This window comes from Myodes glareolus, chromosome X (assembly GCF_982192425.1).
Source record: "Myodes glareolus chromosome X, mMyoGla1.1, whole genome shotgun sequence".
In the NCBI taxonomy this organism is placed as follows: Eukaryota; Metazoa; Chordata; class Mammalia; order Rodentia; family Cricetidae; genus Myodes; species Myodes glareolus.
In genome coordinates this window covers 52,817,529-52,836,476 of record NC_142053.1, presented here as the reverse complement: position 1 = coordinate 52,836,476, position 18,948 = coordinate 52,817,529, and the positions used below count along the sequence as shown (strand labels likewise).

General features: G+C 39.3%; 1 protein-coding gene across 12 annotated transcripts in view; it reads left to right on the top strand.

Moving 5' to 3' along the window:
- The window catches only part of Armcx5 (armadillo repeat containing X-linked 5), a 64,815-nt gene that overhangs the window by 21,883 nt on the left and 23,984 nt on the right, over positions 1 to 18,948 (top strand). For 3 of the 12 annotated variants that reach the window (XR_015000365.2, XR_015000364.2, XR_007230799.3), the window contains one exon: positions 9,242 to 9,626. The exons of 6 other annotated variants lie outside the window; for them this stretch is intronic. The gene's annotated coding sequence lies outside the window, so the exon portion shown is untranslated. Of the gene's footprint in view, positions 1 to 6,949; positions 7,021 to 9,022; positions 9,124 to 9,241; positions 9,627 to 18,948 lie in introns of those variants that run through there. 3 more of the 12 variants (XR_015000360.2, XR_015000361.2, XR_015000357.2) reach the window with 3 other exon arrangements.

Here is an 18,948-nt window from a genome sequence, read left to right as displayed (position 1 = left end):
GAAGCTTTTGAGAGTATTTTTACTATAGGTTTAAATATTACATATTTAGAAGGCAATTTGATTCAATATCAATTTAGTTAAATAACAGTAATAAGTTCATACCTTTGACATATGACTGCCTCAGGTAGGGATTGTTAATTGAAAGTAGCTTAACAGTCATAGATTCCCTCCTATAGAGTAAGCCTCAAATCCAATCATAAGGAATCATAGTGTTTTATGCATGCCCATGTTTTCTTTATGGTCATTAATAGTTTTTTCTATCCAGTTTGAAGAAATTTCTGTAACATTTCATGTATAGTGGGTCTGATGGAAATACATTTTCTCAACTTTTATTTGTCTGGACATACCTTTAATCTCTCATTTCAAAGGGTAGCTTAGCCAGACTAATATTTCTGGTTAACAGTTGTTGATAGTTTTTTAGTGCTATAAAAAAATCTGTTGGTGGGAGCTAATGTGATGGCTCAGTGGTTAAGAGTACTGGCTGATCTTCCAGAGGTCCTGAGTTCAATTCCTAGCAAGCACGTGGTGGCTCACAATTATTTAAGATGAGGTTTGATGCCTTCTTCTGCCATACAGGTGTGCATGCAGGCAAAGTACTCATCCATTAAAAAAAATTTTAAAAATTGTCATCATCATTTGCTTACAGGTCTGGTTTCCTAAAGTGTACTGCTGGACAAATTGGCACACCTATGTTTATTTTGTCTTCAGTACTAAGAATCTTTATTTCACTGTAGAGGCTTGATTTTAAGATGTGTTTGAGTGAGTAATAGGGTTAAATGTAAATGGAGCGGTAATAGAGTTAAATGTAAATGGAGCGGCGGGCCGCCACCTGGCTAGCTTTACCCAAAATAATTACACGGAAACTGTATTCTTTTAAACACTGCCTGGCCCATTATATCTAGCCTCTACTTGGCTAATTCTCACATCTTGATTAACCCATTTCTAATAATCTGTGTAGTACCACGAGGTGGTGGCTTACTGGGAAAGATTCAGCATGTCTGACCTGGCGGCTGGTTCCATGGCTTCTGACTGACTCTGCTTCTTTCTCCCAGCATCCTGGTCTGTCTACTCTGCTTATCTAAGCTGCTGTCCTATCAAAAGCCAAGGCAGTTTCTTTATTAACCAATGAAAGTAACACATAGACAGATGACCCTCCTACATCATTTCCACTTTTTCTGTTTAAACAAAAAAGAAAGACTTTTACTTTAACATAGTAAAATTACATATAACAAAACAGGTATCAAGCAAGAATTACAGTTACAGTATTTAGATTTATTTTATCTTTTATCATACCTTTGGAAAACTATAACTATCTATCTATTCTTCTACTCCATCAAAGACTCCAGAAGGATATAATATTACCTAAGTAAACAAGAAGCAAGCAACTTCCAAAACTCTAGAAATAACAGAGACATCTCGTTGCGCTGCCTGTACAGTCCCCCAAAGTTCCTCTGTACCGTTGGGGCACCCATCTTCAGCCTTCAGGCCCATAGTATCCAGCAGACATTTCTGTGAAGCAGGAAATTTCAAAAGCAGTTCAGTCACTATCTGCTGTGTCCTGCAGAATGTCTCGCAGACTCTTTCATGAATCAGGAACCCCGAAAGACCATCTCACCTTTAGGCAAGTTCAGCAGTCCTCTCTCTGTGGGTTCTTTGTGTCCAGTTTATGCATCAGTCCAGGCAAGAGCAGTTTCTTGCCCAAATGGCTAACCAATTCCATAAGGAGCCTCTTCGATGTCCATCTTCCTCTTGAAGTAGATTGGTGCTGCTAGGAGCAGACGTGTCTCATTGTCATGAAAAGCTCTGTTATTAAAACATTTAAAATGCCATATTCTGTAGTCTTTAAAAGATATGAAGAATGCCTATCTAACTGAAATATATCTCTATATATCTAGAAAACCTAACTAACATGACTACAAGCTTGATTATTATCAATGATTATCCATTAACAACCTATATTTCCTAATTATGCATTACATTTTTAACGGAACTACACAATCACAATACCTTAATCAGGATCAGAAATACATATACATATAACAAAATTGACCTTAAATTTCTATCAATAAGGCAAAATTTATACCAATGTATATTATTCATATCTATATCATATCCCCCTTTAAATGTAAAAAAAATTATAAGCAATATTTGGGAATATGGGTGCAGTTATTTCTCTCCAAACTGCTTTGTGCTGAATGGGGGCGCTGTTATTCGGGTCTTTCATTGTATAACCTGTATGCTAGATTCATCTCAGTCGGCAGTTGAGTGAAGTAATTTTTTGAGGGTGTTCCCAGCAACTTTTCAGGAGGACATGGTCTATCATGCCATATTGGGATAGAAGCAATCCGCAGGGTCTCATCCTCTGTGAAAACAAAAGAAGACCCTCTTTTCCAAAGCATTATATTCTTAGACCCAAATTTGAAAGTCATGATAACTTTAGAACATACATGTTGGATCAGCTTAGCAGCCCACACAATGAAATGTCTGTCTGTAATTAGCTCCTTCACAGTCAAAAAATTGAAAGAAAATACAATATACAGAATCCAAACTCTCTGTGAATTTTCCATTTTTATGTGGCTTATACTTTTTTACTCTATCAATTTACTTTATTCTGTCTCTTTAAAACTTTACCCCCTTTTTTAAGGCATTAACTTTATTCTCTATATTCTTTTTCTTCTCTCTCCCAAGCCTACGTACACCCATCCAACAACGTGACCCATTTAGAGGTCTTTTTATGTTTGAATCTGTCCTATTGTGAATCTGTAATTTTTTACTATCCAGGAGCATTTTTGCTTTGCAGTTTTAAATCACTAAACACTTAAGAATCTAAGCTGTGACATTCCTAGGTCAAAAACAGGTACTGCGGGCTTACCCCGCCCAGTCCAACATGGCGGAGTCCCTTGTGACTCTGAACCAGTTGTGCCTCTGAAAAGCAGAGTGGTGGGCTGCTCTGGATGTTGGCTCCACCTCTCTCCAATTTCAAAATTGTGGACGTACCATTTCTGCTACGCCAGGTAGCCGCCAGGTAGGAGCCACACTTAGCAGTTTAACTCTGAGACTGAGTGTGCAGCACAGAAACTCTTTTCATCCAAGTTACATCCAAATCTGACACACAGAGCACTGCGCAGCCTGAAAACATCTCTCTGTATGGCAGCAGAAATCTGCTATGCTCTCCCACCTGCCTAAGCCTGACCCCACTTTCTGCCTAGGTGCAGGTGGGGAGCACTGAGCCATTGACATGGTCTCAGAGTACTTTCTTTCCAATCCTGAGCGGGAACACAAACATCCAGTCCCATAAAAGCCATTGAAATACTTCATAGCCGGAGTTTGAGCTGGCGGCACAGTCTAGGAAGCTGCGTTTTTAAAATGGCGTGGCGGCTTTTTTTTCTGCCTCTATTGCTGAAACAGGAAATCTCTCTAAGGCATGTCCTAGCAAACAGTAAAAAACTGTGTTAAACTCTCTCTCTCTCCTTTTTAAGCCCTCTCAGGTTTTTAACTGGATTTAGTCCATCACGTTGGAGCACCAATTATAAATGGAGCGGTTCCTGCTACCCGGCTAGCTTTACGCAAAATAATTACACGGAAACTGTATTCTTTTAAACACTGCCTGGCCCATTATATCTAGACTCTTTTTGGCTAATTCTCACATCTTGATTAACCCATTTCTAATAATCTGTGTAGCACCATGAGGTGACTTACTGGGAAAGATTCAGCATGTCTGGCCTGGCAGCTGACTCCATGGCATCTGCCTGACTCCGCTTCTTTCTCCCAGCATCCTGTTCTGTCTACTCTGCCTATCTAAGCTGCTGTCCTATCAAAAGCCAAGGCAGTTTCTTTATTAATTAACCAATGAAAGTAACACATGGACAGATGACCCACCTACATACGGTAAATTTGAATAGTAGCCTTTGACCTTTCTGTAATTGGGTGTTAAATCCTTCTATATAGGTTTGGGGAGTTTCTGTTCTTTTTTCTTTGAATAAGTCTGTACCCATTTATCATTTGAAGACCTCCTTGAATCTCATTATTCCAAATAAATGGCTTTTAAAATACCTTATCATTCCATCATTCCAGCATCATTTTCATTCCTCTTTGTATCATGAATGTATAATAAAAATGCAGAGACAGATATTAGGGTCAACCTGAAGATCAGAAAAGCAAAGCAACCAAGCCACTAAAAAGCTCTTACCTCTATGAAATCTTCAGACTGAAAGACAGCCAGTTCTTGTCTCATCCCACTTTATATTCTTCTCTAGTGCTGGGATTAAAGCTGTACACCACCACCATCCAGCCTCTATGGCTAACTAGTGTGGTTGCTGGGATTAAAGATCTGTGCCACCACTGCCTGGACTGTGTGGCTGACTAGTGTGGCTGTTTTACTCTCTGATCTTCAGGCAAGTTTTATTTATTAAAATGCAAATAAAATATCACCACACCTCTTCATTTATCTTCTTTTATCATTTATCATTTATTATTTATCTTCCAACTGCTTTTTATTTAAATAGTATGTCTTTTTAAATTTATTTTTTCATTCAAAAATTTACACTTCCTCCCCTCCTCCCATTCCCCTCCTGCTCCCCCACTCACCCTCCTCCTTCCCCCTCTCTCCTTAAGAGAGGGCAGGAATCCTGCCCTGTGGGAAGTCCAAGGCCCTGTCCCCTATATCCAGGTCTAGGAAGCTTTTCATCCAAATAGACTAGGGTCCCAAAAAGCCAGCATATGCTGTAGAAACAAGTCCCAGTGCCTATATCAATGGCTTCTCAGCATGCAATCAAACCCGATTCTCTGAATGTGTCTAAATAGTATGTCTTCAAGCTCCAATAATTCTCCCTTCTGTTTAAGATGTGCTGCTATTGATCCCTTATTTCTGTTTTTTAATTTCTTTAACTGTATTTTGCAGCTCAATAATTTCTCTTTGCCAATTCTCAATTGCTTCCATCTCTTAAGTTTTCTGGAAAATTGACATGTTTCTGTGTTGTTTTTCTTCCTGTCATTGAGTTTCCTTAAAACAGCTCTTTTGAATTCTCCATCCGAGACTTTGTACATATTGTTGGTTTGCTCTGTAGTTGGTTTTGGCATCGTATGTTTATCCATTAAGTGAGGTCACAGTTTTCTGAAAGTTCTTTTTTTCCAAGTTTTAAAAAACCTGCACATGCTTGTGCACATGCACACATAAACACACCACACCACACAAACTTTAAGTTAGCATGTGTGTTATAGGAAAAGTATACAAAAGACAGAAGAAAATCATATGCAGTCACAATCAGTTCAGTCAAACACATCCTTGTTAGCATATGATGATATTTGCACATTAAAAGATTGGGTGTTTATTTTCATCTTCATAATCTGGCTTTATTTATGTCTTTGTAGCTATCCTAAGCAGACTGTTTTATTTTCTCTGAGCTTGTAGTTACTTCCACTGATTCAGCACATTATACTGCTGAGCCCCAGTGTGTTTTCCGTGTTTTCACACTAAAGGGTGTTCCAAGCTCAAATTTGTCCTAAATTTGCAGTTGTGGGGTTGTTTTGAATGAACTGGTAGAGTGCCTTAAATTAGCACTCTGTTCCCACAGAGTTCTATCAGGAGCCAGGTTAAACCCAATTGGCTTGTTCACCATCATTGCCTTGTGTTCAAGCACCATGGGATTCTGCCCTGATTAGATCATAATTACCCTGCATGGAGCATCCCAGTCAAACTACAGTGACTTAGCACCCAGCTCCCTTTTTGTTTCCTCATGGGAAAATTACTTTCTTCCTGTTGTGCTGTCTGGGGCTATGGAAGGAATGCAATTGGCTGTGACACGCACTCCTTGTCCAGCAAGAAGGAACGATCACAAAATCAAGAATCCTTCTCAATCACAATTTATTGGAGCCACTTTGTTGAAAAGGGGAATGGGGAAAAGGGATGACGAGAGAGAGAGAGAGAGAGAGAGAGAGAGAGAGAGAGAGAGAGAGAGAGAGAGAGAAACCCAAAGGCAGCCGCTTTTCTAGGGTGAGAGGCTCAAATGCTGATTGGTTGATGCCATTCTGCTAGGGCCCAAGGCCACAGGACCAAGGCTCTGAAATGCAAAACAAGGCCCCAAGCACTCTGGCCTGCGCAGCAGCATCAAAGGATTTGTATACCTCCAGGCTGTAGGACTGCTGGCACTATCTCGCCAAGGAGACATCCTGGCGGCTCCTCCGTGGCCACCAGTATCTTATTGCTTGGTTTCACCCACAGTTCACAGGGCCATCAGACCTACACAGCATAGGAATAGGACTCATATCCATACTGTTGTAGTTTGCTTACTGCTGAGGCAAACTGGTCCTTGAATACTATAATCAGCCACAGGTTATGTTTGTCAGAGTAGAAATACAATTGGTGGGTCACAAGTATAGCACATATTCTAATTGTTCGCTTTGTTTTGGTTTGGTTTGGTTTTTGGTTTTTCGAGACAGGGTTTTTCTGTAGCTTTGGAGCCTTTCCTGGAACTAGCTCTTGTAGATCAGGCTGGCCTCGAACTCACAGAGATCCACTTGCCTCTGCCTCCCGAGTGCTGGGATTAGAGATGTGCACTACCACTGCCTGGCCCTTGTTCTTAATAATAAAAACTCAGGGTCAGCTATCCGGCGGTGAAAGCTGAAGGATCAGAGAAGCAGAGCAGCCAGCCACTAGGGAGACCTTTTACCTCGACCAATGCTCAGAACAAAAGCGTGATCCTGTCTTCAGACTGCCTCCTCAGACTGTTTCAGACTGCACCTCAGGCTGCATCCTCGGACTGTAGCTGTCTTCACTAAACCTCAGATTGAATCCTGAGCTCCTGGCCCCTTCTTCCTTATATTCCACTCTCCACCCAGCCATATAACTCCTGTCTCCACCTCCCTAGTGCTGGAATTAAAGGCGTGGAATCCCAAATGCTGGGATCACCTTTGTTTGATCCACCACTGCCTGGCTCTGTTTCTCTTTTAGACTGGATCATTTTCGTGTAGCCCAGAGTAGCCTTGAACTAATAGAGATTCCTCTGACTCATGGAATTAAAGGTATGTGCCACCACTGCCTCGCCTCTACTGGTTTAGTTCTATTCTCTGATCTTCAGGCACAAACAAAATATCACCACATACAAGTCTCTATCTAACACCAGGTTGGATATAGGGCCTCTGGCTTATGAATGCTGATTGTAAGGATTTGTCCTTTTCTGGAAGAAAGTCCCCATTGCTGTCACCCAAGATTAGAGGAAGGGTGGTGGAAATGTTTTCTTGGTTGCCTAGGCTGATGCTAAGCTGCAATCCACCCCAGTCTCACAGCTGTAAGACTTGCACAGTCTCAGATATGTACTCCAAGTCCATGCTGTGGTTGTCTTTAATGTAGGATGAAGTCCAAATCTGTTCTGCCTGAGCGTAAAGGACTCTATCTGATGGCCAAGTATTTCTAGAGGCTCCATATGTGAATGCATACCTGTGAGGGGGTGTGGCCTTTGGGATCTACCTTGTGCATGGTCTCTCTGTTGTGGGCTCAGTATTGGACTCCAAGGCAAAGATGTATCCTCATTTTTCTAACATTTTTCTAACATATTCTATAGAGAATAGAGTATTGCTTCTTATTCACCTGTCCAGTTTTGGCAGACAAACATTGGGAGCCAGGCTGTCTCTTATACACCTGGCTAAAGAGATCCAGAAACTCAGTCTACAAGTACTGGCTTGATCACAAGGCTGTCTGTCCTCTTGAAGTCATGCTGATGAGTCTGGTTTTGGGATTCAAGTTTGAGGCCTGGATGAACTTCCCTCTCTTATCACAAATTGTGAGCTCTCTCTCTCTCTCTCTCTCTCTCTCTCTCTCTCTCTCCCTCTTCCTCTTCCTCTTCCTCCATCCCTCCCTCCTTTCCTCCCTCAGACACACACACTCTCTGTGTTTATTCTGTATTCTTCATTACTTCTTTTTTTATTATACTAAAATTGCACTATGGTCTCTCAATTGGCTTCCTTTGCTTTTGTGAGAGGTTTGTTTGTGAACAGCAGTCCCATTTGTTTGGTGGAGGGTGGGCGGAAATCATATTAGATCACTTGAGGATCTTGGCAGCCATCTTGCTCTGCACCCATCTATTATTTTTTTATAACCATCCCCTTAGTTATGTTGTAGAATCTTTCTGTGGTTCCGATTTGAATTTCTCTAACTATTAATGATGTTGAACGCCTTTCCATGCATATTGACTATATTCATATAAGGCTTTTGTAATAAAGATCTTTTTTTGAGATAAGGATCCCTTATACTCAGGGATGGCTTTGAATTCAGTGTGAAGCTGGGGTGACTTTGAATTTCTGATTATCCTGCCATCGCTTCGCAGCTGCCAAGATCACAGACATGAACTACTGTCCCCTGATTTAGATTCTCTGTTCATTTTTAGAAGTGGATTTTTGTCTTTGATGTTACATTGTAGGAGTTCTTTCTATACCCTAGATATAAGCCCTGCATACCACAGTACAATCACAGATGGAGGTCAAAGGACACCTTGGTCAGTTCTCTCCTACTGTGTATGTCCTAGGGATCAAAGTCAGGCCATCATCTACCCACTGCACCATTTCTCAGCCCCCTGAAGGTTCCAGTGTTACTGAGTCAAATTGACTTATATTTTCAATCAATCACTGAATGATTGGGTATCATATCTAAGAATTTATTGCCAAATCTAAGTCACAAGGTTTTACATCTATATTTTATTTTAAAATTTTAGTTTGATAATTTATATTTCACTTATTGATCCATATTGAGTTAAGTTTTATAGGTTGTGTTGAAGGAGATGTATGACTGCATTTTTTTTGTATTTGGAAATCTACTTACCCTTCAGTAGTATGTTAAGCAGACTATTCTTTCTTCCTTGAATGGATTTGAAACCCTGACCAAAGTAACTAACCATGGACATAGATGTTTATTTCTGGATTATGAAATTTTCCCCATTTGTCTCTATCCTTAATGACAATATTAAGTACTTAATTACCGTAAATTTATAGTAATGTTTTTTGTTTGGTTTTTGTTGTATTGTTTTTTAAGACAGAGTTTCATGTTGCTCAGGTCATTCTCAGACTTGCTATGTAGCTTAGATCCCCTTTGAACTATTGATCACCTGTGTCTACAAACATGCACTTTTTATAGTAAGTAAAGGAATATGTTCTACTTTTGCTCTGTTGCTTCAAGAATGTTTTTATTATTTTGAGTAAGTTTTGTGTAAAGTTTAATGGTCTGCTTTTTAAAAACATTTATCTTGCACAGGTCTTATACAAGATGCACAATTGCTGTGAGTTCATATGTGCAAGATCAAGCCAGACAAAATCCAAGCATGGAAAGGGGAAGTGGGCCTGGAGCCCCATCACTAGCTGAAGAGTTGTTGGTAATTGATAACTTCTGGGAGAGGAAGAGTTTCCTTTAGTGGTGTGGTACCTGGTACATCACCACCCTCTGTTGGATGGCTATACACCCAAGAATATATAGGCAGCAGAAATTGGACTTCACATGTTTTTAAAAAATGGGGACATAAAATTCGGTGGGTATGGAATTGGGAGGGGGTAGATCTGGGAGGAGTTAGGAGGGGTGAATATGATTAAAATGTAATATATGAAATTCTCAAAAAGATAACATTAAAGAAAAATGGCATTTATTTGTCAATTTCCTTTTTAAGAATATAATTGATTATTAAAAATTGATTCTTCTCTCATACAGTACATTCCCGATTGCAGTTACTCTCTCCCCACTCCTCCAAGCTCCTCTCCATATCCCTTTTCTCCCAGATCCACTCCCACTCCATTTCCCTTCAGAAAAAAGCAGGCCTCCAAGAGACAACAACCAAATATGACAAAACAGGAAAAAGACAAGGCAATAGCCCTGCTGTCAGGGCTGGATAAGGCAGCCCAATAGAAGAACAAGAGTGCCAAGAGCAGGCAAAAGACTGAGACACACCCGCTCCCACTGTTAGAAGTTCCAAAAAACCACCAAGCTAATAGCCTTAATATATATGCAGAGGACCCTGTGCAGACCCATGCAGGCCCTGTTCTTGCCACATCAGTCTCTGCAAGCCCATATGCACCCTGCTTAGTTGATTCAGTGGGTCACGTTCTCCTGGTGTCCTTCATCCTCTCTAACTCCATCTTCCATGATATTCTCTAAGCTCCAAGGAAAATGGAACACAGGGGTGAAGGCCCCATGCAGGCACCTGTAGGGCTCTCTATGTTCAGTCAGCTGTGTGGATGCTGTCCTCAGCAGTGGGGTCCCACTGTCAGATTTTGGAGAACAACTCTCTGTCCTCGCTCTAGCCTGGGTTGTTCAGGAATCTCCACAGGACTCCTTTGGCCACTAACTCAACGGAATGCAAACAGTCCTGCCACTGGAGGCCTTGCCAAGCTACAAGAGATGGCCAGTTCAGACTCTGTATCCCCCAGTACTAGGATCAGCCTCAGATTCCAGGAAGTTTCCTTTGCATTAGGTTTCCACCCTGCCTTCCAATGCCTCTCCCCCCAAACCCAGCTGTCTCTCCCAGCGTTCTCACCCTCCATCTCTTCCCTCCCACCTGAGCATCACCCTCCTGCTCCCATCCCCTCACCCCCAGTCCACCCAAAAAATCTATTGTTTTCCCTTGCCAGGAAGATCCATGCAAGTCCTGTTCCCCACAGCCCTCTTTATATAACCTCTCTGGGTCTGTGGATTGTAGCTTGATATCCTTTACTTCACAGCTAATATCCATTTATAAGTGAATATATACCATGCTTACCTTTCTGGGTCTGGGTTACCTTACTCAGAATGAGTTTCTTCTCGTCCCATCCATTTGCCTCCAAATTTTGTGATGTCATTATTTTTAACTGATGAATAATACTCCATTGTGTAAATGTGCCACGACTTCATCCATTATTCTGTTGAGGAACATCTAGGTTTGTTTCCAGTTTCTGGCTATTATGAATAGAGCAGCAATTAATATGGTTGAACAGTTGTCTCTGGGTTAGGATTAAGCGTCCTTTGGGTATATGCCCAAAAGTAGTATAGCTGGGTCTTGCAGTAGATCAATTTCCAACTTCCTGAGGAGCTGATACACTGATTTCCATAATATCTGTAAGGGGTTGCACTCCCACCAGCAATGGAAAACTTCCCAGTACTCCACAGCTTGGCAGCAAGAGCTGTCACTTGTGCTATTGATCTCAAAGCAGCTTTGATTTGCATTTCCCTGATGGCTAAGGATGCTGAACATTTAAGTGTTACTCAGCCATTTGAATTTCCTCCAGTGAGAATTGTCTGTTTGTATTTTTTGCAATTAAAACTTTTTATTGTTCTCTCATACAATATGTTCCAACCACAGTCGTCCCCCCACCCCACCCTCCTCCCAGTTCTCCCACACCTCCTCTCTCCCCCCAGATCTATTCCTCCTCCATGTCCCTTCAGAAAAGGGCAGGCCTCCCAGGGATAGCAACCAAAGATGGCATAAAAAGTTACAGTAAGACTAGGCACAAACCCTCATATCAGACCTGGTCGAGGCAACCCAGTAGGAGGACAAGTGTCCCTAAGGTCAGGCAAAAGAGTCAGAGACTTTCCCACTGTTAGGAGTCCCACAAACACACCAAGCTAACAACCATAACCTATTTGCAGAGGACTTAGTCCAGACCCATACAGGCTCAGTGGTTGCTGCTTCTGTCACTTTAAGTTCCTATGAGCCCTGCTTAGTTGATTCTGTGGCCCATGCTCTGGTGTCCTTGACCCCTCTGGCTCCTACAATTCTTCCTCCATGGGTTCCTGACCTCCAAAGGAAGGGCCTCAGTGGAGATACAGGTAAACAATGTATCTTGATCTTAGCTGCTCAGAACTTGCCTTCCCACCACCAAAAGCTCCTCAACACATTCCTTTCCCACTTTCATGTCCTTTTCTCTTTTTAATGTATTCCACTGAGTCCAGTTAGCACTGCTTTCTGGAATGTTGACTGATATTGTTGGCTTGATCTTGTCCAGGTAACCAAAACTGCAGTCAGTTTATGAGGGCAGCAGCCATGTTCTGTGCAGAAGACAGCATTTCACACTGCTTCTCCCTGTCGGCTGAACCTTACACTCTTCTTGCCCCCTCTTCCAAGATGTTCCCTGAGGCTCAGGAAGAGGTTGATGTAGCTGTCACATTTAGAGCTGAGTTCTCCGTAGTCGGATATTCTCAGCATTTTGATTGGTTGTGACTCCCTCTGCATGTCCTGCTGCCCATTGTGGACAGAAGCTTCTCTGGCAAATGGTTAACAGTAGCACTAATCTTTGGTTATAAACTAGAATATTTAAAAGACGATTTGACATCATTGTCATTTAGCTAAACAACAATTGCAAGTTCCACCCTGTGACTTCCCCTATCCAACCATGGGCTTTAAACCAGGATCACAGTAAAAACAGGCATGAAACTACTTCCTGTGGAACAGGCTTCAAATCCAATCAGGAAGCAGTTGGTTATTCCCATAGCCTTCATGCCACATTACATTATGGGCACAGCTTTCCTGTCAAATTGGTATTATAATATTCAGGGTTCGGTACAGTGTAGAATCAGCTTCTTGGTTACATAAGGAAGTCACTGGGGGCTTGTGAGATTGTTCAACAGGTAAAAGCACTTAACCTTGAAACCCTGAAGACCTGAGTTTGTTTCTTGGAACCCATAGTGAAAGGAGAGAATCAATAAACTCCAGAAAGGCTGTCCTCTGGCCTCCATGCATGTACCACGGCACATGCATTCCTGCACTCCCATACACATATCATACACACATACATCATACACATCCTACACATACAATCATTATGATGATGATAAAATTAAACTTAAAAAGGGAGTCATTAGAATTTTTTCATGAATTACATGGGAACTACAGATTGCTTTGGAGATACTATTATCTTATCTATATAATATTAAATTTCCAGTCTATGCATACAGAACATTTATATAGGTCTTTAATTTCTGTCGTAATATTTTAGAAATTTAGGCTTATACAAAATTCATCTCTTTGCTGAAATTTATTTCTGGATATTTTGTTCTTTTTGTACTATTATAAATAGAGTCACTTTTAAGAGTCAGGGTCTCACTAAGTAGCCTAGCCTGGCCTGGAGCTCTACATAGCCCAGGCTGTTCTTAACTTGTAGTTCTCCTCAGTGTTCCAAATGGTAGAACTATAGGCATGCACGTCCAGTCATGTTTTTTGCAGTTAAAAATTCCATTTCAGATTATTTATTGCTAGTATACAGAAATATAACTGATTTATGAGTTGAGCTTGAAGCCTGTAACTTGGTTGCATTTGTTCACTGACTTTCATAGTTTTCTTGTGGATTCTTTAAGAATTTGTATTATGTAGGACCATGTAATATCATCTACAAATGGAAGTACTTTTTATCCTTTCTTCCTTCTTTTCCCAGCACCTTATTTTAGAAACAAGAACTCATGATGTAGCCTGACTAGCCTTGAGCTTCTGATCCTCCTGCATACACCTTCTGAAGGCTGGAACTATAGGTATGGGCCACTACATGGTGCTATGGATTAAACCCAAGCCTTCCAGAGTGCTGAGCAAGCACTATACCTACTAAACTACGTCCCAGCCCCTTTTGCCTTCTGTTTCTTCTTCTGTTTCTTTGTATGTGTGTGTGTGTGTGTGTGTATACGCGAGCATGCCTGTTCTTGTCTTTGTGTTCATGCATTTGAGGTCAGAAGAGGAGCTAGAGTTAAAGGTAGTTGTGAGTTGTGAGCCAATTGATGTGAGTTCTGGGCACCCAACTCTATGCTGAGCCATTTCTCTAGTCCCCCTCCTTCCTTTATTGGCTAATTTTTTTTATTTTTCATATTTAGTTTGTTTGGCTAGGATGTCCAGTACAAAGAACAACTGTGAAAAGATCATAGTTGTCTTGCTTCTTATTTTACTGTGAATGGGTTTTAGGTGGTTTTTCGTTTTTTTTTTTTTTTGTTGTTGTTGTTATTGTTGTTTTGTTTTGGGGTTTTTTTGGGTTTTTTTTGGTTTTTTTTTTTTTTTTTTTTTTTTTTGAGACAGGGTTTGTCTGTGAAACAGTCGTGGCTGTCCTGGAATTTGCTTTGTAGTCCAGAGTGGCCTTGAACTCACAGAGATCAGCCTGCCTCCTGAGTGCTGGGATTAAAGGTGTGAGCCACCACTGCCCGGCTCTTATTTTTTTTTAACTGCTTAACATGGTGTCAGATGTGCATTTTTTCATGAATGCTCTGCTATGTTAAGGACGTTTCTGTCTGTGCCCAGATGCACGGGTATGTTTTATTATGAAAGGGTATCACATAGCAAATGCCTCTTTGTTTGCCTCGATGGAGATGATCATATGGAACTCTTGTTGTAGTTCAAAGTCTGCCTTAGTTTATTTTCTGCTGTTAGAACAGAATGGCACAGACTGAGTAAATTTTAAATAGTGGAAGTTTATATGCTTTATGATTCTTCCCTGTGTATGCTATACTTGTCATGAGTTCAGTTTATTTGTGCTGGAGATCCATTTACAAACATTTATGAATTTTTTATTTTTTGGCTTTTGAGACAGGGTCTCATATAGTCTTGTCTGGCTTTGAACTCATGATACTCTCTCTGCACTCCTGATCTTCCTATGTCTACTTCCCAGGTGCTGAAATTATAAGCACATGCCACTCCACACAACTTCACTTTGCTTGGGTTTTCCCCAGGTTTTTAGTTTTCTCTTAGGTAGTTAGCCTAGAGATTAATGTTAATATCTTAACTATATAACACTAAGTTGGAATTAACACCAGCTTAGTTTCAGTACTTACAGAATAGTCTTCCCTGTGTATATTGTACTTATCATGAGTTCAGTTTGTTTGTGCTGGAGATCCATTTACAAACATTTATGAATTGGTTTTTAAAATATCCAGGGAAAGAACGCAGGAATAACAAAGCAAAGATATTGTAAATGCTGAGTTTAAAAACACAACAAGAATTACTGTATCAGAGCTTTTTATATTTATAGAAAAAAAGACCACAGGTACGTATTAAAAGCCATATATGCAGTCTAATTATGAATACATAACCATGTTTCATTTTAAGACTGATTACATATGTAATAATGGTTAAGAAAGATTACATTACTAACTTAGTACAGGTTTCTATTGCTCAAGAAAGATTGCATTACTAACTTAGTACGGGTCTTAGTAAAACACCATAACCATAAGCAATCAGGAAGAAGAGGGTTTATTTTACCTTACAGCTTGTAGACCATCACTGAGGGAAGTCAGAACAGGAATAGAAACATGAGGTAGAAGCTGATGCAGAAACAATGAACGAGTGCTGCTTACTGACTTGTCCCTCATGACTGGCTCAACCTGCTTTCTTATAGAACCCAGGACCACCTGCCCAGGGATGGCACCACCCACAGTGACCTGGGCCCTTCCGCATCAACACAGACCAATCTGGGGGGGGGTCATTTTTTCAATTATCATCCCCTTTCCCCAAATGACTCTAGCTTGTGTTGAGTTGTTATAAAAAAAATCAGCCAGCACAATTACCATCTTAGTTTGTGTAAGTATACTTTATGATCAGTATAGTGATGAAATTGCTTAATATAGAATTCCTCAGAATTTTCCTGCTTGTTAAGCATTTGCCTTTTGTTAAGCAATATATGGCTGCACTTCTCCTTCTTTCCCTAGTCTTTGCATGCAGGTTCCTATATTACTCAAACTTTGTAGTTCTGTAGTACGTCTTTACTACTGCTTGATGAATGTAGTGCATTATTATTAGCTTGACTCTTTGGGACTTTGGAGTATTCCCTTTCTGTTGTACACCTCCGTTTTGAAAAATTGTATTATTCACACAACTTAAAACCTTTCACTTGAATCACTTAACTACAACCTTCCAGTAGCATGAAGTACACATTGCTATGCAAGTATCACAATTGTTTTAAGAATAATCATTCTAAACTGAATCTCTATATCCATTATAAAAATAACCCTATTAGTTCTTGCTGTTACCTCCTGAAAAACACTATTCTGTTTTTTGTTTCTGTGAATTTCCTACGTACTTCATATAAGTATTACAATATCTGTTCCTTTGTGTATTGTGGCCATATACGATATTTTCAGCATTCATCCTTGTTACATGTATAACAATTAATTTTTCTTTTCAAGACTGACTAATATTACATTGTATGTATGTAGCACATTTCATCAATTCCTCCATGAATGGGTGTTTTGGTGTCTAACTTATGCTTATCATGAAAAATACTGCTAATGACACAAATAAATCAAAGACATAGAACCAAAATCCAGTAAATAAAATGTAGAGGAAAAGTAGTCAGCATTGGGCTTGTTGGTGCTTCCTGGAATACAGTGCCAAAAACATAGAAATAATAAAGAAAATATACAAATTAGACTGCATCAAATTTCAAAACTTTATTAGACTGCATCAAAATTCAAAACTTTTGTATCACCAAATACACTACACAATAGAAAAGAGGCAACTCAAAAATAGGAAAACTAATTGAAAATCATAAATCTGGCAACTAATACATATCAAGGATATATAATGCAACGTTTCCAATGAAACCTCTGTTGTAAAAAGGATAAAGTGTTTGTGCATGTTTTCCAAAGAAAATAACTTCCCTTCAATTAACTGTCTCTGGAATGTTTCATAGAGTCATTCAGAAATGTCCTTCACCTACTTCCCCTGTGAGTCCAAATCTGGTCAAATAGAAAATGATTATTAGCTATCACAATACTCACAATACTTTTGTCAAACGTTTGAACCTGAGTTCAAGAGTTTTTTTTTTCTTTTTTTTGGTTTTGGTTGATAGATCTCTTTTGTGCTACTTCTATATTGTTTCTCTTACTGTAGTTGTAAAGTTAGCTTTGAATTAACAATGCTAGTCTTCCTTTTGTTCTTTCCCAATATTGCTTTTTTTATTTTATGTTCTCTTGAAATTGCATATGAATTTTGGGTTAAGATTTTCCTATAAGAAAAATCATTGGAGGCAGTGTTGGCAATATTGGATTCCTTGGGTTGTGATTTTCCTTCTAATACTTTCTTTAAGGCCGGATTTGTGGCATACTAGCCACAGTATAAAGATCAAGCAGGTTATATTTAGGAATATATATGTGTATACATATATATGCATATAGTAACAATTAGTAAAAAAGAGGCTATGAATTTGAAGGAGAGCAGGGAGTGGTATTTGGGAGTGTTTGGAGAGAGAAAAGGAAAGGGAAGGGAGAAATGTAAGTATATTATAATCTCAAAATAAAATATATATATATTATACATTTTTTTTCTCCTGAAACAAAGTTTCTCTGTGTAGTCCTGGCTGTTGAGGAACTCTCTCTGTAGACCAGGCTTTCCTCAGAGTCAGAGATCTGCCTGTTTCTTCTTCCCAAGTGCTGGAATTAAAGGTGTGCACCATCACTGCCTGGCTGTATATTTTATTTTCTTAGATTGTTATTTTTACATAAAATGATAAATACTTGTATTTATTCATTTTAATAGGACATGATACATTGATTTTTGTGTTTTTAATCACCTAATCACCTTATACTTGTGGGATAGAATTCATTTGGTCAAGGAACATCATTTTTTAAATAAGCTGATATCTTGTAGGAGGCTGCTTGTCTGTTCCCAGCTGCTCAGCCCCAAAATAATCACACAGAAACTATATTAATTAAATCACTGCTTGGCCTATTAGTTCTACCTTCTTATTGGTTAACTCTTACATCTTAATTGAAACCATTTCTATTAATCTGTGGATCACCATGCAACTATGGCTTACCGGCAAGGTTCCATCCAGCATCTGTCTCTGGCTGGGCTACATGGTGTCTCCAGATTCAGCCTTCTTTCTCCCAGCATTCAGTTTAGTTTTCCCCCACCTACCTCCATTCTGCCCTGTGCAGGCCCAAGACAGTTTCTTTTTTCATGAATCAATAAGAGTAACACATAGACAGAAGGACTTCCCACACCACTGATGAATTTTATCTGCTAGCGTTTTATTGATGAGTTTTGCATTAGCATTTGTAGGAGATAGTTGTTTTCTTCTTGTGGTAACTTGTCTGGACTTTTTACCTAGCTAATAATTTTAGCTTTATGAAATAAGTTGGGCAGTATTCTCCACATACTTTTTTTTACAATCTTGTGAAGGACTATTATTAATATTTAATATAAATATTACATTTATTTTTCAAATATTTAGTAGCTCATCAAAACTTTTAAACTGAAACTTTTCTCCCTTCTATCAAATCCCCTTCCTGCTTTAATATCTTATTTTTCTCAGTGTTTTATTAATTTGTAGTTCTCTCGTTTGTTCTTACTATACTCTTTTCTAGTTTTCTAAGATGGAGTATTAGGTTAGTGATGATAAGGCATTCCTTTCCTAATGTATGCACACAAGTCTATAATTTTACTGTTAAGCAGTATCTTATTTCAAGGATTTTGGTGTTTCATTTTTATTATTCTTTTTAAAGTAAATTTTTAAAATTTTTTTTCCTAATTTGTCTTTTATTAATTTATTTAGAATCTGTATTCATTTTATTGATTTATTTTATTACATTGTATTCTGAAATGAATTTTGTTTGTTCTCTTAAGTGTGCTAACTTATAGTTTATAGCTCATAATATAGTGCATTTTGATAGTGTTTCTTAGGAGATTGAGCATAATGTGTATCTTGGTATTTATAGAAGAAATACTCTATAGATATCGATTAGATCAATTTGACTTTAGGTACTATTCAGTATAACTATACTGTTTTTGTTCTTTGAGACAGGGTATCACTATGTAGTCCTGACTGACTCAGGGAGTTTGCTGTGAGATTGTGTCTCCTAGTAATGTCAGAAGCTACTACACCCATAAAGCCTCATCATCATGACTGCCTAAACATGAGCTGAACAAGGAGACCAATACACATGCTAACATGACCAGGGAAAGCCCAAGAGACCTCAATCCTACACAAAGAACTATCGACAGCAAAGGAATGGGATGCTGAGAGTAG